At 45.0% G+C, this 25121-nt stretch overlaps 1 protein-coding gene across 2 annotated transcripts in view; it reads left to right on the top strand.

The window, feature by feature from the left end:
* The window catches only part of LOC124607393 (BTB/POZ domain-containing protein 1-like), a 461534-nt gene that overhangs the window by 79612 nt on the left and 356801 nt on the right, over positions 1-25121 (top strand). The window contains exon 2 of one of the 2 annotated variants that reach the window (XM_047139713.1): positions 12688-12739. The exons of the other annotated variant lie outside the window; for it this stretch is intronic. The gene's annotated coding sequence lies outside the window, so the exon portion shown is untranslated. The remainder of the gene's footprint in view (positions 1-12687; positions 12740-25121) is intronic. 2 annotated transcript variants of the gene reach the window in all.

The following is a 25121-nucleotide window of genomic DNA, read 5'->3' as shown; positions in this document are numbered from 1 at the left end:
TAGAGGAATAGTGTTGTGAACAGTACTGTAAAGCATGTCCGGAGTTATGGTGAGGCATTGGCGTCGGATGTTGTCTTTCAGCATCCTTAGAGGTGTCGGTCGATCACGATGCACTTGCGACTTCAGGTAACCCCAAAGCCAATAATCGCATAGACTGAGGTCTGGGGACCTGGGAGTCTAAGCATGACGAAAGTGGCGGCTGAACACACGATCATCACCAAACGACGCGAGCAAGAGATCTTTCACGCGTCTAGCAATATGTTTTTTTTTTTATTTGGTTCTAATAAAACCCCATGTCATTCCAAGCATGTGTGTCAATTTATACCTCACTATCTACATTATTCCGTGGTTTATTAAGTTTTCAAATTTATACTAACTTTTTGATCACCCGGTATATCTGCGAACCTAATCAGTAGGCTCGTGCCTCCTTTAACAGCCTGAATGAGGCATCGTGTCAAGCGCTTTCCGGGGATCTAGAAATATGGAATTTGCCTGTTGCCCTTCATCCGTAGTCCTCAAGAATTCTGCCTTTAATTTTGCGGGTCCGTTCTTTTACCATTCTTATATACAGGAGTCACCTGCGTTTCTTTTTCCAAATCATTCTATTGAAAGGAATGAAGGGACGATATAATTATGCTACCGAGGATAGAGCTTTGCAATACTACCGTGAGGAAGACGAGCAATTTTTCGTCCGGTGACCTCAGCGTTCGCCTTTCGCAGTGGGCAGAGTGGAGAGCAGTGCTCCCCGCGAGATAGGAGTCTGCGCGCGGTGCGTAGGGCAGGTGCGGCGCCCCACTGCCAAGGCCCCCGCCGCGCGCCGCGCCTCTGTTTACAAACGCGAGCACGCGGCCGCGATAGTGGCGCAGCGCAGCGCAGGCCACCGCTTATCGCGGCAGATGCCGTCCACAGGCGGCGCCCGCCTGACTCACCGCCTCGACCCGAAATCGATTACGCGTCGGCCCGCAGAACGAATGCTCCAGTCTCGTCACAGATGATAATCGCCTTGCGGTTTATCCCCACACTTGACAGCGTGCACTTTCGCAAGAGGTTGTGAAAGACAGCGATGTGATCAAACGTCAAACAAATTGTAGCAAGAGTTTCGTAAGCGGCTGCAGTTTCACCTATTGACGTTAAAACTCGTAGTAGCCGCCGAGATATTGAACTCTTCTACCGATCTTTGCCTGAGCTCAATTAATTTTGCACGACACCGGCTGCGCTTACACGGCGAGCTGAGATAATTCCGCCGGCCGGGATGGCCGAGCGGTTCTAGGCGCTACAGTCTGGAACCGCGCGACCGCTACGGTCGCAGGTTCGAATCCTGCCTCGGCCATGGATATGTGTGATGTCCTTAGGTTAGTTAGGTTTAAGTAGTTCTAAAAAATGGTTGAAATGGCTCTGAGCACTATGAGACTTAACACCTATCGTCATCAGTCACCTAGAACTTAGAACTACTTAAACCTAACTAACCTAAGGACATCACACAACACCCAGTAGTAGTTCTAAGTTCTAGGGGACTGCTGACCTTAGAAGTTAAGTCCCATAGTGCTCAGAGCCATTTTTGAGATAATTCTAGAAGATATTTTCATCAGATTAATGTAGTTCCAGCATTCCTGTGGAAGAGTAACCCAGCACATTTGTTTGTTGTTGTTGTGGTCTTCAGTCCTGAGACTGGTTTGGTGCAGCTCTCCATGCTACTCTATCCTGTGCAAGCTTCTTCATCTCCCAGTACCTACTGCAACCTACATCCTTCTGAATCTGCTTAGTGTATTGATCTCTTGGTCTCCCTCTACGATTTTTACCCTCCACGCTGCCCTCCAATGCTAAATTGGTGATCCCTTGATGCCTCAAAACATGTCCTACCAACCGATCCCTTCTTCTAATCAAGTTGTGCCACAAACTCCTCCCCAATTCTATTCAATACCTCCTCATTAGTTATGTGATCTACCCATCTCATCTTCAGCATTCTTCTGTAGCACCCCATTTCGAAAGCTTCTATTCTATTCTTGTCTAAACTATTTATCGCCCATGTTTCACTTCCATACATGGCTACACTCCATACAAATACTTTCAGAAACGACTTCCTGACACTTAAATCTATACTCGATGTTAACAAATTTCTCTTCTTGAGAAACGATTTCCTTGCCATTGCCAGTCTACATTTTATATCCTCTCTACTTCGACCATCATCAGTTATTTTACTCCCTAAATAGCAAAACTCCTTTACTACTTTAAGTGTCTCATTTCCTAATCTAATCCCCTCAGCATCACCCGATTTAATTTGACTACATTCCATTATCCTCGTTTTGCTTTTGTTGATGTTCATCTTATATCCTCCTTTCAAGACACTGTCCACTCCGTTCAACTGCTCTTCCAAGTCCTTTGCTGTCTCTGACAGAATTACAATGTCATCGGCAAACCTCAAAGTTTTTACTTCTTCTCCATGAATTTTAATACCTACTCCGAATTTTTCTTTTGTTTCCTTTACTGCTTGCGCAATATACTCTCTTTCAAATTCTGAAGGTGGCAGGAGTAAAATACAGGGAGCGAAAGGCTATTTTCAATTTGTACAGAAACCAGATGGCAGTTATAAGAGTCGAGGGGCATGAAAGGAGTGAGACCCAGCACATTTATAGAAACAAAAATCCTCTGGATCAACGGGCGCCGGTTCGATCCTACTTGCAGAGTTCGACAGCAGTACTGTGATTGTGGAACAAATCCAGAGCAGCAAAATGAATCGGGCCGGCAAAACACACTTTTTTCCTTATTAGGGAATAAAAAATAATTTATAAACGCAGGAAATCTAATAGGAACTGCATATATTCTTAATGGTTTTCAGAGAACAGGCTATAATGATAAAAGCGCACAGAAATCCCATGCGCTTGGACGAAAACAGAGTTCAAAGAAAGGTATCATTTCAAGTAGGTACGCCACTCATACAAATGCAATCGATGGTGACTTCTATTTACCACCGGTATGTAGGCGAAAATTCGTGTTTAAATCACGTGGTAGGTATAATGCATCATCGGAAATTGTTCTAAATGATTTCTCCGACAGTTATTTTGAGCGATTAGTTCAGCAGCCCATTTTGAGCGATTAGTTCAGCAGCCCTTTCAAAGCGTAACTGGTTGCGGAAACATATAGAACCACTTAGCAACAAATAATCATCAGCAGATAGGGAGCACCGTGACGGATACACGGATTAGTGAACACAAGGTTATTGTAGCGAGACCGTCCACCGCAACAGCCAAATGCACCAAACGTAAACACTAAATATATCTATTCTTTAATAAATTAGATAAAAATTCGATTGACGCCTTCCTAAGAGAAAATCTCCACTTCTCCCTAACCAACTGTGTGAGTGTAGACCAGATGTGGCTTAAGTTCAAAGAAATATGTGACGCAATTGAGGGATTTATAACGAAAAAATTAATAATAGATGGTACTGATTCCACATGGTACGCGAAACAGATCAGAACACAGTTGCAGAAGTAACGGAAGCCGAATTTCAAAGAACAAAACTGGCGATGCTTTACACCTGCGCCAACACACAATCAATACCATCACTGCGTAATACCAGTGGTAATATTACACATGACAGCACCGTTAAATTCAAATTATTAACACAGTTGCGAAATTCCTTCAGCAAAGAAGAATATTCCAGACTACGAAAGTAGATATACGCTGTGTAGCGAAGCAGCTTAAAACACTTAATAAAGGCAAGGCCGCCAGCCCAGATAGCATACCAATTACGTTCTTTCAGAGTATGCTAATACAACAGCCCCATACTTAGCAGTCGTATAACAACCGCTCGCTCGACGAAAGGTCCGTACCAAAAGACTAAAAAGTTGCACAGGTCACAGTAATACTCAAGAAAGGAATTCCAGACCCATATAATTAACGTCGATTTACAGTAGGATTTTTGGAACATATACTGTGTTCGAGCATTCTGAATTACCTCGAAGATAACAGTCCGTTGACACACAGCCAGGACGGATTCAGAAAATATCGATCTTGTGAAACTCAACTAGCTCTTTATTCATATGAAGTAACGAGTGCTACCGCCAGGGGATCTCAAATTCATTCCATATTTCTAAACTTCCACCGGGCTTTTGGCACCGTTGATAGCAAGAGACTTCTAATCAAATTGCGTGCCTATGGAATATCGCCTCACTTCCGCGACTGGATTCGTGATTTCTTGTCAGAAACGTCACAGTTCGTAATAATCGAGAAAGTCGTCGAGTAAAAGAGAAGTGATATCCGGAATTCCCCGGGGAAGTGTTACAGGACTTCTGCTGTTCCTGTTCTACATAAACGATCGAGGAGACAGTCTGAGCAGCCCTCTTAGGTTGTTTGCAGACGATGCTGTCCGTTACCATCTTGTAAAGTCATCAAAAGGAATTACAATTAAGAACATCTTAAACTGGAACGATCACATTTGGGTTGTGGGGAAAGGAAACCAAAGAATGCGTTTTATTGACAGAAAGCTTAGAAAATGGAACAGGTTTAGTAAAGAGACCGCATACACTACGCTTGTTGGTCCTCTGCTGTCTGATGGCGGTTAGAAGAACCCTCTGCCAGGCTCTTAACTGTGAACTGCAGAGTAGTCATGCAGATGTAGGTAAATTACGCCAGTGGTTTGTTATGCACGTAAAGATTACCGTCATGCCATGGGTCGTTGATCTTAATGCCCCACGGAGCCGGCGTCGGTAGCAGAAACTCATCCATCATGTAGGCAGCAACACGACACATCTTCTACGTAACGCTGTGTGTCTACAAGTCGGCTCTTCTAAATCTCCGAAAGTCGTCGGCCTATCTTTGGAGGTTGACTTCAGATAATTTACTACATTGGCCAAACCAGCTAGAATAGACACGCTCCTCCACACAGGAACGACACAGGGATTTGTGTCTGTTAATCCTCTGGTGAGGTCAATTTTGCACGCGGCCTGAGACTGGCAATATCCCTTTCTTCTTCGCTGAGCTTTAACTTAACGGCCTCGTTCTCATTTCCTGTCCAAACCAACCACCAAAGTGCAAAATCGTCCCGAAACGTAATTGTGTCTCATCAAACGCGCACCACGCTGTTATTCTGTCATCTCCCCCAATTACATCACAGACAATTTATACATTTGCGATTACGAATCAAAATATTTGTGTCAGTTCAGTGTCTCTGACAGACAGGACAGAAATTGGTAAATGTGTGAATTAAGTTTGCCACGCTTTAGAGTGCAGACTATATAATTCACTGATATGACTATATGCTTTCTTTTCACCAAAAAGGTCACATCCGACTTGACAAGACTAGCATACATCCTCCACAAGAACGAAGAAAGATACTTGGGGTGGATTTTTAGCTTAGGCATAGTTTTTGTTTTGGAAAGAACCATCTGATTTTACAACAGTGGATACACTCACATGGATACACACGCAGTCTTGCGGTACGTGTTACATTTGTGTTCAGCTCAATGCTTTCGTTTATCTTCCACCAACGTTGAATGTGGCCCTCAACGGACGGACGATAGCCATCCGGACGAGAGTCAAAATGACCCCATACAATTGCGAACATGTTTGGACTTAATGGATTCGCTGCAGTTACTACACAGTGCCGCATATCACCAAACGTTGTTAGAAGGTGAGGCACACAGATAGAGTCTTTCACAAACACCCCCTCCCCCCCACCCCCAAAAAAGAAAAATCACGTACTTGGACAGCAGACCTTGGTGAAATCCAGTGACGCAATGCGAGGTTCGGACTCCCCTTGCAGCTGATCTATCGGCGAGGCACCTCACTGTTAAGATGTGGTCTTAATTGCAGATCCTTCGACGAGACACCTCACTTTTAATAAATGGCTTACATACTGGTATCAGTGCGGAAAATGGTTCTGAGCACTATGGGACTTAACATCTATGGTTATCAGTCCCCTAGAACTTAGAACTACTTAAACCTAACTAACCTAAGGACAGCACACAACACCCAGTCATCACGAGGCAGAGAAAATCCCTGACCCCGCCGGGAATCGAACCCGGAAACCCGGGCGCGGGAAGCGAGAACGCTACCGCACGACCACGAGCTGCGGACAGTGCGGAAAAGTTCCGTCCTATTGAAAAGTGAAATTTTCGCCGTGTCACAGCAATTGTGTAATGAACGAGCGAGTGAGCGAGCTAGCTCCGTCAGGGAATTCCCTACCGACCAACTACACGAGCCAGCAACTTACAACTAACGCCAAGGTAAGCTTTTATTGTCGAAGCGTAACTTAAAATTCACTCCAAGTGTCTATATTCATTCATCTAGAAGAAACCGTCTCGTAAATAGGATGATGATTTCTGAAGCATCCTTACTTCGACTATTATTGCATATCGTCAATACGTGTAAAGTTAGTTCAGAATCGTAGCAATCGCCTATGCTGAATGTGTATTCTAGAATAAAACGTCGTTAACTCTGTAAAGGTATTCCAGGGAGAACATTGTTTTATGGAGTGTCGGAGCTTATGATCTGAGCCAGGTAATCGTTATGGTGCGCAGGACATTCTAGACACTCCCGTTGTTGTTGAAAATCTTACTACACGATACACACGTTTTCTGTCCCGTCGAGACCCAGCTATCAGTCGGTAGAAATCAGGAGACTTTACTCACTTCGAGCCTTTTTTCGCTCCTTTCTGCAGCCACTGTCAACTTTTGTGGCGAAACTGCCGTACTACTTTAGTAGATGTTTCAGAATGTCTCGTTGGGCTATGTTCAATTATTATGCAGGAGCTCCCGTGCCAATGCAGGCTTGCACGGTAGGTGTTCACTTCCGTTAAAATTTCCGGACTGAGAGGCTGTGCCCCTAGTATAATGCTGTACACGAGGGATGGCAGTTATCGCTGAAACAACCGGTTTTCGGTTATATCGGGTTTTTTCCAGGCTAGTTTAACCGGAGTGCTAAAACTCAAAATAGCCGGTTTCTGTAATAACCTATTTTCGGTTTTTATTCATATTATTTCCTGTAATAACGTAGAAAACGAACATTGAAAAATTTTGAGTCACTTAATTTCAAGACACATATAATCAAAAGACGAGTATTAAATTAAATAGAGAATTAAAACAAAACTTAGCCGGCGGGGGTGACCGAGCGGTTCTAGGCGCTACAGTCTGGAACCGCGCCACTGCTACGGTCGCAGGTTCGAATCCTGCCTCGGGCATGGATGTGTGTGATGTCCTTAGGTTAGTTAGGTTTAAGTAGTTCTAAGTTCTAGGGGACTGATGACCTCGGAAGTCCCATAGTGCTCAGAGCCATTTGAACCAAAACAAAACTTAGTGCGTCCACTGTTCGCTGCGTTTCTTGAAAAGTGATAAGTATTTGAATACTACAAAAAAATCACAGATAGATCTCCTATTGATTCTAATGTTTCGAAACTCTGTTCAAAAATCATGTTGTAATCGGGGATCGTATTACTATAAAGTGAAAACTGAGGTTGAAGAACTTTGTTTTTCGTGATAATTTGTCCGTTTTCAAGGACTACAAACAGATAAAGGCGTATTATGTAAATACAGGCAGAAGAAGAGCTACTTTCTATTTTAATTGTATACTATGAATGAACTAGTGTTATGTTTTTAATTTATTACTGTAATTTCATTCCTGTTTTACTATTTCAAAGAAATCGCAGACAAATCTGTATACTTTTAAAGCAAATAAACCGCTGTACTTCACTGCTGTGTCACTACCTAAAAATATTTCCACACTATGGTTGGTGCCGTTCTGCAATAGAACGGATGTCCGGCGACGGCAGCGAAAAACTACCGTAAAGACCCGGCGCGGGCCAAGCCTTGCACACTACACGTACACGGCTACCTTAAGCCACGACACACGGCAACAGGAATGCTGTACCTACTCTTACGCCACGTCTCTGCTGCTCGATTATTCCGGCATTGTTATCAAAATAGGAATAATTGCTTTTTCCACTTTCATATTTCGAACTAATACAAATTTTGCGAATAAAAATTATTCTTTTTTAGGCTTATTTAAAATTTTAGCTCTGTTGCTTTGACTAACTGATATTTCGGTTTTTTATTTAGTTATCACACAAAAATTAAAAATACCTGTTATAACGGAGACAAAACAAATATCGAAAAATACTGGTTATTGAGAATTAAAATTCCGGTATATGTTTTAACCGGTCGGTTTTTTGCAATAACTAGCATTCACTGACGTTTCGTCCCCATTAGAAAGTGACATCTTCAGAGATACATCGGCGGCTGCATCTAAAGCTCAAGAGGTCCCGAAATTGATAGGCCTGTGTGTAGGGGGCATCATCATACGTCTGCTTACTATATTTGGCGAAAGCCTCGTTTCGGTATATTGAACCAATCGCGAAATAAAAGGTCTGTTACGCGTTACGCGAATCACAGTGCATATCACTAAAGTTAGCGGTACCGCAGTGGCTCACAGAGGCGGCGGGCACTCTGTGCTCCAGTGGCTGCAGACTGCGCCGGTGACGCCAGCGGCCGGAGAGCCACCGTGGCGTCATCCGGCTGTTTCGCGGTCGATCCCCCAGGGACCTCCCATAGTCGGCGCGGCCTTATCGCCGCTCTTCGGCTCCACTCGGAACGCCTCGCCGAACACCGCCGATATCAACAACGTGCGCCTTGTGCAAAGGCTTATCTGCCACGAGCCATCTGTCAGCCGGCGTCATCTAGCTTACGTTCTAGGGTCCTTACCTGGCTTTACAAGACACGATCGTCAACACAAGCTGTTTGAAATGACCAAAGCTGGACACCTTGACCCGTCGCGCCACTTCCTACATTGTATTCTACTTTGTTTGTAGGGTTCCATACCTAAACCGGCAATAATGGAACCTTTATAGGAGTGTTTTACTCTCTGTCTGTCCTTCTGTTAAGACGCCTTTTTCTCAGTAACAGGTAGGGCCATCAAGTTCAATTTTACATGACATACTAAGGTTATGGATCCTTGGTGGTGTAAAAAAAAATTAAGCTTCTAAATCAAATAAATCAAAAGATACGGCCATGTGTGTAACATGATTTGATACTCGCAAAATCACTCATCAAAATCTATAGGGTACATCCCGTTGACCCACAACCGTAAAATTTGGCAAGAACCAAGGCTTGACAGTAAAAGCAAGGTAAACAAATGAATAGTGTTAATTTGTAATTATGTCACACGAAAAAGAAAGCTTTTTTGTCATCTGTTATTGGACTGTCTGTCCGCCTGTTGAGACCCCTGTTTCTCAGATATGGGCAGTTGTATCTAGCTCAAATATATATCACGTACTATTTACACTCCATTGGCGGCGTAAAAAAATTTAAGTTTCTGCTACGACGAAGTCTAAATATACGGTCGCATGTTTTGATACAAAATCATAAAATTACAATATAAAAGCGAAATTACACAAGGCTGGCTGGCTCTGAGCACTATGCGACTTAACTTCTGAGGTCATCAGTCGCCTAGAACTTAGAACTAATTAAACCTAACTAACCTAAGGACATCACATACATCCAAGCCCGAAGCAGGATTCGAACCTGCGACCGTAGCGGTCACGCGGTTCCAGACTAAAGCGCCTTTAACCGCACGGCCACACCGGCCGGCTTACACAAGGAATTTTAATCTTAAACTTGATACTAAAATATTCCGAAAATCTCAGAATTACCAGTACCTATATCTTGACAGTGTCGATATCGAGAGCAAACAAAAGTCGTCGAGATTCTCGAGTCCCAGGACGGATGAACTGTCTATATGCATTCTTGAGCCAAAACATTATGACCACCTGCTTAATAGCTTGTTTGTTCATCTTTGCAGCGAAATACGTCACTGATTCTGCTTATAAGGGATCCGTCAGTTTGTTGGTAGGTTTGTGGAGGTATGTGGCATTAGATGTCTACGCACAGCTCATGTAATTCGCGTAATTAACAGGCCGCTTATCTGCATACGCGTGATGGCGCCCGATAGCTACCCACCGACTCCACAGGATTTACATCAGGTGAATTAGGTCACTGAGACATTAACGTAAGTTCACGATAATGCTCCTCCAACCACCGTAGAACGGTTCTGGATCCGATACAAGGAAAATTATACTGCTGAAACATGACATCGCGAACGCCGAAGAACCAAGTTCAAAGGAATGCAGGTGGCTGAAAACTGCCAGCATGTCTTTGATTACTACCACAGGTCCCATGCAAGCGCAGGAAAAGGTCTTCCATTGCATAATATTGCTTTCACCAGCCTGCATTTGTGGCCGCTGCGCGTTTCGAGCCGCCGTTAACTCGATGACGGCATTTGTAGAGACAACCATTGACTTAGTGTAGCAAAATTGTGATTCATCCGAAGATCCGACACATTCCCATTGATCGACGGTCGAATCCCGATGGTTCCGTGCCCACTGCACTCGTAACTAACTGTGTCGTTGGGTCAACATGTGAACATGTATGGGTGGTCTGCTGCGGAGCACCACGCCCAACAATGTACAATAAAAGATGTAGTGCTCTTTTCGGTAGAGCAGATAAGCCTCGGAACTCCACGTTCTGTGAAGAGCCGTGGACATCCAACCATTTAGCGCCTAGAGGTAGTTTCACTGACCTCCTGCCTCTTTCCGCAGATGCTCACATCATAGCACGCACCGGCCGCGGTGGTCTCGCGGTTCTAGGCGCGCAGTCCGGAACCGCGCGACTGCTACGGTCGCAGGTTCGAATCCTGCCTCGGGCATGGATGTGTGTGATGTCCTTAGGTTAGTTAGGTTTAAGTAGTTCTAAGTTCTAGGGGACTGATGACCACAGCTGTTAAGTCCCTTAGTGCTCAGAGCCATTTGAACCATAGCACGCGAACATTTGACCAGCTTCGTGGTTTGGGGATACTCGTTCACAGGCTCTGCGTAATAATAATCTGCCCTTTGTCAATGTCCATTATCTCGATGGATTTCCCCATTTTCAGCCCATATCTTCGCTAGGGTGATCCCCCGTCTGTGTCTGCTCCGCTTACATACTTCTTTTAGCTCGTCACGTGCCCGCAACGCCTCCAGACGGCGTCCAACGTCGCTGTGTGTAGTGGTCATAATATGATGGCCCATCGTTCTGCAGCCAGCAATAAGAAAACGTCAAGTATTTCATGAAACTCAGAAAAAACATTTACACCCTACATCAACATTACTTTCTGAAGGCACAAGAAACTACAGTACTCATATAGACACAGGACATTCTTATTTACAATCACAATGAAGTGTATTGTTCTGCATCTACTTTCCACAGTATGTCGTCATCTTACAGACTAATCACGTTTTAAAGTGACACATACCATAATTCTATGATCATAAAATATTTTGTTTCCATTTACCACTGTATGCACAGTGTGGTTTTCATAAGAGTCATCAGGCGCATTTTCTCTGGTGTTTCGGCACATATTTGCAGTTTAGTTTTGCAGTGGAATCGGTCCGAAGAAACACTGCTCATCACACGTTTCATGCGGTGCCCAGTATAAACGGAAAGCGTCGGTCTGTCTCCCATTACATACAAAACGATTCCTAAAGCGGAATTTTACGTGCCCATTCGAAAGAGCGGTCCCCAGTTTGTCTAGTGCGACACTCGTTTTATCGATATGTCTTAAAAGGGAACGTAAAATATTAAGAATACTGTAACTCTGGCAGCGGTTGAATAGCGCTGCTGCTTGGCGGTAGCAATCACTGTGGGCCATGGCGGTGCTGTCATTGATGGGGTACTGGCTATCCTTCGTGTTTTACTGTTCTTGTTAATATCTATCGATGAAACGAATGTCACGTGAATTTGTTTCTGTTTGGTCTCACATCACCTACACATTCCAAAAACGAAAATGCGTATCTTTGACGAAACACGAAAGAAAAGGCAATTGACGACTCTTAGGAGAGACATCCAGTATATTTTAAAATTACGGAGACGTGGTATACACTATTGGTTTGAAAAAAAAAAGAAATTAAAGTTTTCGAGACTATGATTCATTATGAAAAGGAGTTGCTTAAGAAGATATATTTTAGCATCTTTTTGGTGGTTAGACATAAAATGTCATTTATAAAACTGTGGGGCGCAACACAAAGAAGATTGAGCCATAACATACAGACACAGACAGCATAAAACTATAGTGATTAGTATGATTTGGATAACTATCAGAAGCAGTTACTCAAAACCTGCCATGCAGAACACTGGCCACCAGGTCCATAATATAAGTCGTGATTTTTATATACATTTTACATTAAATCGGTATCATGTGGCCCGCATCTCGTGGTCGTGCGGTAGCGTTCTCGCTTCCCACGCCCGGGTTCCTGGGTTCGATTCCCGGCGGGGTCAGGGATTTTCTCTGCCTCGTGATGGCTGGGTGTTGTGTGCTGTCCTTAGGTTAGTTAGGTTTAAGTAGTTCTAAGTTCTAGGGGACTTATGACCACAGCAGTTGAGTCCCATAGTGCTCAGAGCCATTTGAACCATTTGGTATCAAGTGGACTTACATAGAGAACTAAAATATTAGTTAGTGGTACAGTACATGGAAACAATTTGCTGTACGTTATAATAGAAATTCTCAAAGCTAAAACTCTTACAAATTTCGTCGAATGCTTGCTTCATTAATAGCAAGAGTACTCTGAAATACTCAGTACGTCTAACAAAATGGTGTGATTTAATTAATATACATTTGTCATAACTTGAACGCCTATGTAATATGAAGTATGTGCCCTTCGTACAGAATGCTGGCAGCCTAAAAGACATTGACCGTCTGCATCCACTACATTTTAAAGGTAAATATAAAGAATAATTATGAAGCGATTTTCTTGTCGGCGTTTTTGTGTTCATTGCGTCGAATATAGCATACGTGCTCCCATAGAGGATTAACTGTTTTTTCTCTCTAATTAGAGTATAAATAAAAAAAAAATGAAGTGACGTATGAGCACCCCACGAAACGTGTCTTGCTATACTATGATCAGAAATGAAAAGTGACTGAAGCAGAAAAGTCTGAAGTTGCGTAAAGTTGATAGTTATTGCCTTCACCATTCGTAGCGTTAGCTGCCTTTCCCTTCCCTAGGCCTTGATTCAAACTCAATTCTGTTGTCACATACTTGACGTCCCGCTTTTCATTTCAGCACCGATGGAAACCACAGCGTTAGAACAATGGAATTTTCACACTTGTCACTGACGGTGTGGTCACAATGCGGAGAAACGTGTAATGTAAATGTCTAGGGGAACTCGAAGGCCGCTGCCGCAGCCTTTCGCCGGTGGACGCTCAGTGGCTGTCTGTAACTCAGTCTTTAGACCGTGACGGAAAGACGCGACATGCCAAATCATTTCCATCGATTACACAAAAAGAGCGCGGAGCCGCTGCTGTACGAGAAGAAGGTCATGGCTGAACGCGGGTGGCGGACGATTTCTCCTCCCGCAGCTGTAATATCTCACACCTCAAAAGTTTCACTGCTGGGATTGCGCTGCGGAAAGTACAATATACGTACATACTTGCACAGTACGACCCCCGCAGCGTCGCACGAAGAGTGCCTCCTTACTCTCGCGATGACCATGTGAGACAACGTAAGTATGTCTCAAACGTTCTTTTGAGCGTATGAATGTAGGTTTTTCTTCGTCTCTCTAAAGTATTTCATACAAATGTCGGGATGGTTTCCCCAAAAAGACCACGGAGGAGTAATTACGCAGAATGACCTGGAAGTGGAAAGGCCTCACAAAACAAACAGTAGGAAAAGCAGTCGCCGGACTGAGATTCATTGGAACAATCTTGAAATGTGATTCATCCACAAAGGATGTGGCTTGTAGGGCTCTTGTTCGACCGAATCTCGAGTACTGTTCACGAATCTGGGATCCTTACCAGTTAGGGTCGGTAGAAGACATAGATAAGATCCAACGCAGAGGGCCGCTTTTCGTCACGGTATCATTTAGTCAGCACAAGAGCGTTACAAACTCCCATGGCAGGCGAACAAGAGAGGAGTTGCGCATCGCAGCGAGGTTTACTATTCAGATTTTCGAGAGAGGACTTTCCGGAAAGAGTCGGGAAACATTTTACTTCCTCCCACACACATCTCGCGAAATGACCACGACGAGATAATTCGAGAAATTAGAGATCATACAGAGACTTACCGACAATCATTCTTCCCAACAGGGGAGGGAGGAGTCAGTGATACAAGAAGTACCCACCGACACTTACCGTTATGTGGCTTGCGGCGTATGATGTAGATTATGCGTGTACTCAGCAGCTTGACGCCTGCATACGATTCGTGTAATTTTTTTATTTATTATTAACTTTTCTGATTTAAATTCAAATAAATTTGTTTATTTACTATAACTTTTCTTATCTAATTTCAAATACTGACTCGTTCCATGACAATGAAGACTGGCTCCTCAATTTGGTCCTACGGAAAGTAAACTAATAAATAAATATCTACATAAACATAACGTCTAAGATCTTGGACACGTAGGCGTTTCCACTCGAAGAAAGTACTTAAGAAGAGCGTCGATTTGCTGTCCGATTTTTACTTTCGGGAAGTGTACAACCGTCAGAAATATTCTCTCGAATGAACAGACAGTTGGGTCAGTAGTTGCATGGGCCGTGCGAGCCTTTACGCGTGCGTGGAAAAGTTTAAAACTGGCAATAAAAGCATAATCGACGAGCGCCTCTTTAGTCATACTGCAGTAATTTCGACCTCGGCGTTGGAATTTCGTACTTATTCAGGAAGATCGATGACTTACAGTTGAAGAAATAGCTGCAAAATATCGAATGAGTATTCGCACAACTCATTTTAACATTCAAAGCAAACTGAACTACCGTAAGACCTGGGTTCCCAGAGAGCTAATCATTTATCACGAAGAATGGAGACATTAAAACGGTACAGCAGACAGGTATCCTCGTTCTTCGCGTACAGTGCTGTTGCCAACTGTGCTCTCTAAGACTCATAACCCGACTTACTGCAGCCAGTACCTCTCTCTAACTTTGCAAACTTAGAAAAGTAAACGAAATTCTCAACACTGGAAATGATTGCCATCAGTCTTGCTCGCATACATTAACGCGCTGCAGGCTAGTTTGCGAGACACTGACGAGTGCGAGGCACGAATCGTATGTTGGTCTGGTGCACCGGCCAGCTCGATTGCGGTTTTTAAGCTGTTTTTCCAGTGTTCACAAGATCCACAGGCAGATAGCCCACGCGAGTTCCCCCAAAAATCGTCCTCACAGGGGCCGCGGATTCGAAAGTCTACGTGCAACCGGACGAGTTTCTGACGTCAGAGAATGGAAATTGAACGTTGCAGAGCGTTTCAGAACGTGCAGAGCTATGACATGCATATCAGATATTCTGAAAGCGCACCAGAACGTGACCAATGAAATGGAAGAACGTCATCTACGTGAGAAGAAGATCTCTTCCCGCTTCAATAGAGCACGCCATGCCTGCTTCTTGGATCCGGATAGAACTGTGTTCTGATGGACGCTTCTAAAGAACAGTGCCTACACAAAGTCAGAACTACAAATTATCGCAGTAAGCTCCCTTACGCGTAGGGTCTATCTTGTAACTTTGACAAAGTGGAAAGCTAAGTTATAGTTGTCCCATTCTCAGAATTCGCCTACGTCACCTGCAGCTGCGAATTGCTGCTAGGGGGCGCTGCGGTCGCGTATGATCACGTTCCGCGACACTTACGGCATTTAAAAGCCGGGTCGTTCCGTTAGGGGCGTTGCAGTAGTATGTATACGTCACTGATCAAAAAGTATTCCACGGGAATCAAAGTACTGTTTCATAGCTCGCGCAGTACGCGCCCTGCACGACAGTTTTCATATACCTCTAGCTCCTTACCCTCAGCGAATTCGGAGTAACGGAAACGTGCCTTAGTCGCCTGTTTTCTATCCCGCACTTTCGTACCGACTCGGTAGAAAACATTTTGTCACTCGCCATGTTGTCTCTCCCACATACCATTTTGCCCGACTTGGGCAGAGTCGGCAGTATGCGTAACTCTGCTGTTGCCTCGTTTCGCTCGCTACGAATTTCACTGTAAGGCAAATCGCCGGCTTTTCAATAGTCCGTAGCATTAAACAGGGACTGTTAACATGGGTCTGGCAAGTAACCGGTACAGAGCTGCTGCCGTCCGGCGATCGTATGTCGCCGCTCGTTGTCACAACAGAATTCTCCTGATTGCCTGTTTGTGACCTTCGTGATGCAGTGGCTTGGTGTTTCTGTTTACGATTGAAAATGAAATGCTCGTATGACATTATGTGTCGGGAGACCCCTTCTCAAATTTTTCGGACTCCTATGCAAATCTTTCTAAATGGCGCCACTTCGAAGACTTGCGCATCGAAGGTGATGAGATGAAATGATAAGAACAACACAAACATACAGCTCTCGAGCGAAGAAAATATTTGACCCGGCCCTGAATCTAACCCCCCACTGTCTAGAGGTTCAAATGATTCAAATGTCTCTGAGCACTATGGGACTTAACATCTGAGGACATCAGTCCCCCAAACTTAGAACTACTCAAACCTAACTAACCTAAGGACATCACACACATCCATGCCCGAGGCAGGATTCGAACCTGCGTCCGTAACAGCAGCACAATGCAGCACAGCAGGCAGCACAATGCACTCAAAGCTACATAGAACACTGTTCTAACCACGACTGATACTTCCAGCGTATTTAGTGCATTGCACAGATACCGTTCGCGGTCAGATACAACGGTGCAATATGCACGCTAGCATCTGCATTTATGTTGGAGCATGTATTTATTGCAGTATTTCCATGTTTATGTCCAAGCGCTGTACCGTACAAATTTTAATCGTTGCATTTACAGTCCCAGTTTGTGGTCGAGACCACATCAGCGCACTGCACACGTCCCAACTTTAGGTTAGCTGACGACTGCCGCGGAAGGAGGCGCACCCGTCCACGAGATTAAAATAAAATTAATTTTCCAAATCACGGACTGAGCGCACGGTGTACGGCGGGATAAGTGCTAAGAAGAGAGAGAGCTGAAGCGACTGTCATCGGATCGTCGTTGGCGGAAACCCAGGAGCCCCGCGTGGAACTGATCTCGTCCCGGCTCAACCACTGCGTGGTCACTATGGCCCCGGCCCGGCAGAGAACAGGTTTTTTCGTCAATGGCGCCGTGAACCGGCTGTGGCCCGTCGTAGTGGCGGCCGGGCCTGACCGCGATCTGGCCGCTATTTCGGGACGTGACCTCAGAGCGCCGTGCCGCATTGTTGGCATTCCCCCGGTCGTGCGCGCCGCTCGCTCTCGGAGTCGCTTCGTTTGCGCTGCAAGCCGAGCGCGCCGGGTCGCGCACGGACCCTCCTCCTGTAGCCCTCCTCCAGCCTTCCGGTGGCAGCGCGCAGCCGACGCGACGAGTCACTGCGCCGCACCTCGCGTGGCGCCAACGGACCAGCACAGTCGTAAACAATGACTGGCTTCTGTGCCGCATATCTGCTGCAGTTAGCCCTAGGACGCCCAAGCCTTTTTTTCTAACTTGGATGCCTAATGGGGAGGGGGGGGGGGGCGGGGGGGGGGGGGGGAGAGGGGTTCGGCGAGCCCACAGGTATTAAATAAGTTTACTGACGAAAAATTACAACTTTTAAAATGGTTTATGTATTTTAACTAAGGCATCGGTTTATAAATGTTGTTAATTGTTATAAATATTGGATTGAGCGAATAAAAAGTTGACATATTACAATACAAAATACAGATGTGTTCATATACAATAGACTTCTCTGAGTCCTCAACTTCAAGGCAAGAGACACACTTCACAATTTTTTCTGAATGTATGTTACACACATGTTTAGGACACTGTCCACAATACTGTTTTTGATTACTTAGATTGTTGTACTTCTGCTTCGTTGTTTTAGTATTTCTTACACAAATATGGCACTGACCTATCCCTGCAGGAGGCTGACGTGCTTCTGTTGTCATTTCTCTGATTTTCTTTTGTAGAATAGTCTCCATTGATTGAACAATTTGGTTAGATAAACCTCTTGCATTGGCACTTCTTTCTTCTACCTGCAATTTCACTAGTTCCATCTCAGCTTGCAGAAGATAAAGTTTCCGTTTGTTGTGTTTCTTTTCATTCCATCTTGGATGTTGCTGGATGAATATGGTGGTTGCATTGATAGCACAGATGTCGATGAGAGAGTAAAATACAGATAGAGGCCATCTCTTTGGTCCCCTCTTGCAGGTGTACATACGCGCCATTTGATCAATGGCATCAATTACACCTTCAGTGGAATTATAATACTCATTTATCTGTTTTATTCTTCTCTCCTCCAACAGTGCCTTTATCTTGCTGCATTGTTGACAATGTCAGTAAGGTTTTACTTGGTTTCGTTTTTGCTGTGTAGGACACCAAAGTTACTGGAGGCCTATCTGTTGGGACCTGCACTAACTCACTGCAAGTTTACAAGATTAATAACAGCTGACTGACGGCAACAATCACTTCCTCTGAAAATAAACCGATTGTTGTGAATATCAAGAATATCAACCAACAAGAAACTAACTTGCATTGTTGTAGAGATGAGAAATACGAAATTCTACTAAGGGAAATTTTCCATAGCATGGAAGCCTAAGGAGGGGGGGGGGGGGGGGGGAGTTTGTTGGACCCATAATAATTTTATTTATTTTTTCTTTCAAAGCAGGAATTTTCTATAAAATACACTCCTGGAAATGGAAAAAAGAACACATTGACACCGGTGTGTCAGACCCACCATACTTGCTCCGGACACTGCGAGAGGGCTGTACAAGCAATGATCACGCGCACGGCACAGCGGACACACCAGGAACCGCGGTGTTGGCCGTCGAACGGCGCTAGCTGCGCAGCATTTGTGCACCGCCGCCGTCAGTGTCAGCCAGTTTGCCGTGGCATACGGAGCTCCATCGCAGTCTTTAACACTGGTAGCATGCCGCGACAGCGTGGACGTGAAACGTATGTGCAGTTGACGGACTTTGAGCGAGGGCGTATAGTGGGCATGCGGGAGGCCGGGTGGACGTACCGCCGAATTGCTCAACACGTGGGGCGTGAGGTCTCCACAGTACATCGATGTTGTCGCCAGTGGTCGGCGGAAGGTGCACGTGCCCGTCGACCTGGGACCGGACCGCAGCGACGCACGGATGCACGCCAAGACCGTAGGATCCTACGCAGTGCCGTAGGGGACCGCACCGCCACTTCCCAGCAAATTAGGGACACTGTTGCTCCTGGGGTATCGGCGAGGACCATTCGCAACCGTCTCCATGAAGCTGGGCTACGGTCCCGCACACCGTTAGGCCGTCTTCCGCTCACGCCCCAACATCGTGCAGCCCGCCTCCAGTGGTGTCGCGACAGGCGTGAATGGAGGGACGAATGGAGACGTGTCGTCTTCAGCGATGAGAGTCGCTTCTGCCTTGGTGCCAATGATGGTCGTATGCGTGTTTGGCGCCGTGCAGGTGAGCGCCACAATCAGGACTGCATACGACCGAGGCACACAGGGCCAACACCCGGCATCATGGTGTGGGGAGCGATCTCCTACACTGGCCGTACACCACTGGTGATCGTCGAGGGGACACTGAATAGTGCACGGTACATCCAAACCGTCATCGAACCCATCGTTCTACCATTCCTAGACCGGCAAGGGAACTTGCTGTTCCAACAGGACAATGCACGTCCGCATGTATCCCGTGCCACCCAACGTGCTCTAGAAGGTGTAAGTCAACTACCCTGGCCAGCAAGATCTCCGGATCTGTCCCCCATTGAGCATGTTTGGGACTGGATGAAGCGTCGCCTCACGCGGTCTGCACGTCCAGCACGAACGCTGGTCCAACTGAGGCGCCAGGTGGAAATGGCATGGCAAGCCGTTCCACAGGACTACATCCAGCATCTCTACGATCGTCTCCATGGGAGAATAGCAGCGTGCATTGCTGCGAAAGGTGGATATACACTGTACTAGTGCCGACATTGTGCATGCTCTGTTGCCTGTGTCTATGTGCCTGTGGTTCTGTCAGTGTGATCATGTGATGTATCTGACCCCAGGAATGGGTCAATAAAGTTTCCCCTTCCTGGGACAATGAATTCACGGTGTTCTTATTTCAATTTCCAGGAGTGTATATTGACACTAACGTTTCATAAAATAGCCAACAAACAATAACTCAAATGGAATATGTAGTATGAAAGTTACTTGGGCAAAAGCAGAGGACATAAAAAAATTGTGGGTTCAACGAACCCCCTCCTTTGGCGTCCTAGGGTTATTAAGGAGTGCGCAACGCCAGCAGGGCTACAGTTCAGAGACAGCAGGTGATGGGTCCTCCCTGCGTCACACACAAGCGTCAGATGTAGAAGCAAGTTCGGGTGTGTCCCAGAGAAGTGTATTCGGACCATCGCTATTCGTGTTGTATATTAACAACCTTGCGGGAAATATCAATAGTAACTTTTGTAAACCCTCCTCACCAGTTTTGTAAAGGCCTCGTCGCAACTGCTGTGGAGGCCGAGTTACCACTGTAATTATGGTTGGCCGAGTTTGTGAGTTCGTGAAACGGCTTCTGGTGCAGTACACCGCTAAAACAATTTCTCCCTGCCACTATTACACAGCTATGCCCCAGGGTCAGGTAACCGGATAGGAGAACGAAGATTCTACAACACTCCAACAAATTAGTAACAAAGTCACACAATTGAGTTAAAAGGTTTACTTATCTTCGTGAGTAATTGAATAATAAAGTCTGCAACATTGCTAGTAATACAACACAGAGAAGGCTCTCAACACCCAAGTGCAAATAATCGCAGGTAAACTTCACTGTACATAGCAAATGCAATTTACAATAACTGTCTGTTCACCTCTAAGAGTTCACTAAACGACGTTCCCTATCTCTAAGTCTGCCCTGGACGATGATCTATAACCAAGTGGGCGAGAGCTACTCTCTCTTCCCAGTAGGCTGTAAGTAGACTGTTTAGGTTTTTATGCTGGTAACGCCACGTAGCGCTCTGTATGAAACTCACTGGCTGTGTTGTGTGCAGTCTGTGGCTGGTTGGCATTGTTGGAATATTCGCTATTGTAGTGTTGGACAGTTAGATGCGAACAGCGCGTAGCGTTGTGCAGTTGGAGGTGAGCCGCCAGCAGTGGTGGATGTGTGGCGTAGCGTTGCGCAGTTGGAGGTGAGCCGCCAGCAGTGGTGGATGTGGGGAGAGAGATGGCAGAATTTTGAGAGCGGACGATGTGGACGTGTGTCCATCAGAAAGAGTAAATTTGTAATACTGTATATCATGAACTGATATATATATATATATATATATATATATATATATATATATATATATATATATATATAGGATGACTTTTGAATATTATTAATGTAAATACATTGTTTGTTCTCTATCAAAATCTTTCATTTGCTTACTATGCCTATCAGTAGTTAGTGCCTTCAGTAGTTAGAATCTTTTATTTAGCTGGCAGTATTGGCCCTCGCTGTATTGCAGTAATTCGAGTAACGAAGATTTTTGTGAGGTATTTGATTCATGAAAGTTATAGATTATTGTTAGTCAGGGCCATTCTTTTGTAGGGATTGTTGAAAGTCAGATTGTGTTTCGCTAAAAATATTGTGTGTCTAGTGTTGATCAGAATAAGTAAAGAGAGAAATGTCTCCGTACGTTCAGTTCTGCTCAGCTGTTTGAAAATCAGAAAACGTAAGAGGTTTATCAGCACAGTAATTCATTAATTTTTCTAAGGGGACGTTTCAAGGCTTCTGTCCGTTGTCGTCCAGTCATTGGCGAATTGTACTTGGCCGGCAACTGGCCGAGGCAAAGTAGGTATCTCCATCCTCAGCGCCGCCCGTGGCGCTGGTGGAACTGGCGCAAGTGGCGAGTCCCTACGGCACTGGCACCAGCCCGCACCTTCGCGCCTGTGGTGCTTTTGCCCTGGCTGTGTCTTGTTCGGGCGTCACAGCAGTAACCTCATACTTTTCAGGGATGATGCATTGCTCTATAATAAAGCACTATCTGAAACAAACTGCACAAATATTCACTCAGATCTTGATGAGATTTCAAAGTGGTCCAAAGATTTGCTGCTTGCTTTAAACGCTCGGAAACATAAAAATGTAAACTTCGCAGAACGAGAAAACGTAGTATTCTATGACTACAGTATCAGCGAGTCATAACTGGAATCGATAAACTCATACAAATGCCTAGATGTAACACTTTGCAGACATATGAAATGGAACGATCACAAGGACTTAGTTGTAGATAGAGCAGGTGGCAGACTTCCGTTTATTGGTAAAATCCTAGGAAAGTGCAGTCGATCTACAAAAGAGGTTGCTAACAAATGACTCGTGCGACCCATCCAAGAATATTTCTCAGTGTGCGGGACCCACACCGAACAGGACTAAGAGAGGTTGTTAAACGGATACAGACAAGGGAAGCACGAATGATCACAGGTTTGTTTCACCCATGGGAGGCTATCCTGCAGATACTGAAAAAACCAAACTTGCAGACTCTTGATAGATGTGAACTATCCCGAAAAATCCTGCTTTTAAACCTTCAAGACCCTATTTTAATAGATCGCTCTAGGAATATACTACAACCATCTACCTATCGTCTCGGCACGGATCGTGAGGATAAGATTTACGTAGTCATTTTTCACGTAAATGTGACGAGAAGAAACCGTAAAAACCGGTACAACGGATCATACCTTCTACCATGGAGAATGTAGCACAGTATATGTGTTAATATAGATCCGTTGCAACAGATGCCGTTAGCTGAGCATGGTCAGTGCTGGATGGTGATTCGTGTGGCAAGATCAGTTCAAGCTACAAACGAGACATTCTCTTGCAGTTTGAGTGCAAAAATGCAGTACTTTGATAACTGTCGACATGTCAAACAAAACAGTGAATGGCTACAGAATATAACAAGGGAAAAATTTTCTTTTTTGTATTCAGATTTTAATTACCCGAAAAGTAGATGTTTTATGAAACAATTGCCGGTGTGTTGTCGAGCCGGAAACAACGGAAGGAGGCATGAAGGCTGTTGAAATTCCAGTACTGAAATTTAACGCCCTAAGAACTCAGTCTTGGCTTGGGTTTGACACATCATGTCTCACTTATAAGTTATTTGTGAGTAGACTTTGATTTTGCGTGCCACTATGTTAGTCGCTACTGAAGACAGACATGAGGGACTTTAGAGATATGACACACGATTAATGATTTTTGGTATAGTACACACAGCTGGAGTGACGGCAGGCACAGGTAAAGTGATTAGAATTTTTCACGAGTTGTTCAATACAAGAGGACAGTCCATCAGTTAATGGTAGCCCTATTTATTATTCAGAATGGCTACACCACAAACCTGCGGTTATATGGTTCACTACTTATGAATACAGTTAGTTTCCTCAAATAAGCGCTAATCTGCGAGGACAAAGGAGTAACAACTGAACGTTACTTATGTTCTAGATGCCACACAGCATCGAATGTGGTGTTGGACTGCCTGGGGAAATGAGGGCAGACATACTCATGGTTAATACTCGTGGTGAAGGTTCCGGTCGACCACCTCTGACCACCACAATCGGGAATCGCCGTACTGTATACCAGTTATGTTGAAACCACTTCACATCTGCTCCTGCCAAGTTAGAACAAGTAATGCACTGCCTGTAACATTCTGTATCATTCCACACCATTTTTCGGAGACTAACAGCAGCCGGAGTAGGAAATTACCGTCCTACGCGTAGCTGATGTAACACAACACCAATGGCTGCATTTGTAATGATGCCGTGACGGAAAACATGGGCTGATGTTGAATGGCATCACATTGTGTTCAGTGATGAATTGCGATTCTGCACCACCCTGGACAACCACCTTTAGCGAGTATGACAGCGACCTGGGGCGAGGTCCCTTTCTCCCAATATTTTGAATAACCACAGTGTTGTTACTCTTGGCGTCACGGTGTGCAGAACTATCGGGTTTGATTTCAGGTCGTGGCTGGTAGTGACTGAGGGGAGTGTGGCGGAACACCCTGCGTCCTCATGTGCTACTTCTCATGCGACACTATGGCAGTCCCATTTTTCAACAGGGCAATCCTCGTCCGCATGTGGCACGGGTCTCTATGAACTATCTGCCTGATGCCGACAAGCTCATGTGGTCAATAAATTCTCCTATACAGGGAGATTTCCTCCACCGTATACCGACTCTAGGGATCGATGAGAAGATACGGAACAAAAAAGGTCTAATGAACTCATGTCCGGAAATGCATGGTTTCCATTCCAGAGATCATTTATTCAGTCATACTTTGATACAGAGACTGCAGTCTAATACGCGCTGTACCAAGCAGCCACAGTTACAGTATGCATAGTTTCTTCCTCGAGGGTGATACTGTTCTTCATATGTAATGCCCTAGCGCCCTCTCCTACCATAGTAATTGGTAATGTTGTGTCCGATTCACTTCTCTTGCTGACTCACCTTGTAGTGGATGTGATACAGCGTTGTACACAATGGTTTCGTATTCAAATCGAGAACTTGCCGAGTGGTGTTTACTTACGGAAAGGCAAATGGCAACGGGCGGTGGGCAGCAAGGATGTATCAGGAGACCTAGCCCTGCCGACAACAACCACAGCATTCAGTGTCTGCCGTTTGTCTCAGACAGCGACGTTTCAGGGAACAGGAAATCATGGACTTATCTGAAATGTTAGGACAGCAGACTTGGAGGAAAATGTGATTAACACTGTGAAAGGCGACCGCCGTGTGAGCACCAGGCAGTTGGCCCACCAGCACAGGGCAAGTCATACGACCGTGTGGAACATTCTCCATAACAATTGTTGTTGCCCTTATCACTTACGCCGTGTCCAGGGATTACTAACGACAAATTTTCCACATCGGGAGCATTTTTGTCACTGGTTCCTTCATAAGGCTACCACGATTCCGTGATCTGTGTCGTCCAACCTATTCACAGATTACGCCACCTTTACGCGGAGTGTTATCTTCAACTTTCACAATAGTCATCTGTGGGATAATATGCAGAATCCCCATGGTATGGTGACAGCGAATCATCAGCGTAGGTGCAGCCGGAATGTGTGGGCCGGGGTAATTGGCGACCGTATTTTGAGACCAGTCTTCCTTCCACTTCGCCTAACTATCGGCATTTCTTGTGTGTGACTTTGCCTCCCCTACTGTAAGAAGTGCCATTGATGACTCGAAGGATTATGTAGCTGGTAGA

This window comes from Schistocerca americana, chromosome 3, assembly GCF_021461395.2.
Source record: "Schistocerca americana isolate TAMUIC-IGC-003095 chromosome 3, iqSchAmer2.1, whole genome shotgun sequence".
Taxonomy (NCBI): domain Eukaryota; kingdom Metazoa; phylum Arthropoda; class Insecta; order Orthoptera; family Acrididae; genus Schistocerca; species Schistocerca americana.
This window is presented reverse-complemented; position numbering and strand designations above follow the sequence as displayed.